Source organism: Lonchura striata, chromosome 5, assembly GCF_046129695.1.
Source record: "Lonchura striata isolate bLonStr1 chromosome 5, bLonStr1.mat, whole genome shotgun sequence".
Taxonomy (NCBI): Eukaryota; Metazoa; Chordata; class Aves; order Passeriformes; family Estrildidae; genus Lonchura; species Lonchura striata.
The window spans coordinates 44,468,182-44,469,056 of NC_134607.1; positions in this window are offsets into that span (position 1 = coordinate 44,468,182).

An 875-nucleotide genomic window follows, 5' to 3' on the forward strand; every position below is an offset into this window, starting at 1 on the left:
GCCGCCGCTCCGCCACTGCCGCCCGCGCCGGGCGGCGCCGCCAGCCCCCGCGGCCGCGCCCCGCCCCGACTGACGCGGGCCCCATCCACTCAGCTCCCCCGGCCCGCCCAGGGTCGGGGCCCCGGCACCGCCACGGACACTGTCCGTGCCCTCCCCTTGTCCCCGTCCCCTCCCTCCGCCCCGCCCCGCCGGAGCTTCCCACCTGCGCGGGGCACGGCCCCGTGCGGCGCTGCCCGCTTCCCGTCGGAGCCTGCTGGATTCAGCTCGTTCTTCTTACCGGAGGGAGCGAGCGGTGTCTGTAGGGATTAAAACAACTCAAACAATAAACCGGGGAGGGGTGCGAACGTTCACGTTTTGACTTTTGGTGTTGTGTTGATTCACAAGAGGGATTGTTGAATATAAACCAAGTTCCTCCTCGGCATCTGTGTGGTCGTGGCGTGTGATCAGGACGGCAGCACCTGGGGGGCTCAGAGACAAAGCCTGATGCGTAAGCCGTGAGAGAATTTATCTGCAAATCTCCACCTAGCGCTATTTTTGCTTTGGCTTTTTTGTTTGAAGATGAGTTTTTAATAGGCCTGTGTTCACTTACTAAAAGGACTGGATTTTATCTACAGAATTAAGTTATTTTCTTGGTTCTGCACTAACCACATTGCCTTGGGGATATCTTGGTCTTGGGATTCACCACAAAGGCTTTTTCATCACCTTTTGTTGTCTTGATGATTGAAAAGAACTAAGAGAAAGAAAGTTAAGCTGACTTCCAGAAAAAAAAAAAATAGGATAGTGTCTACATTTATTTTAAAATATGAGTGTGGATATAGCTGAGTATTAGAATAAGCTACTTGTGGATTCTGTATAATTTTACTGAGAAAAAAGTT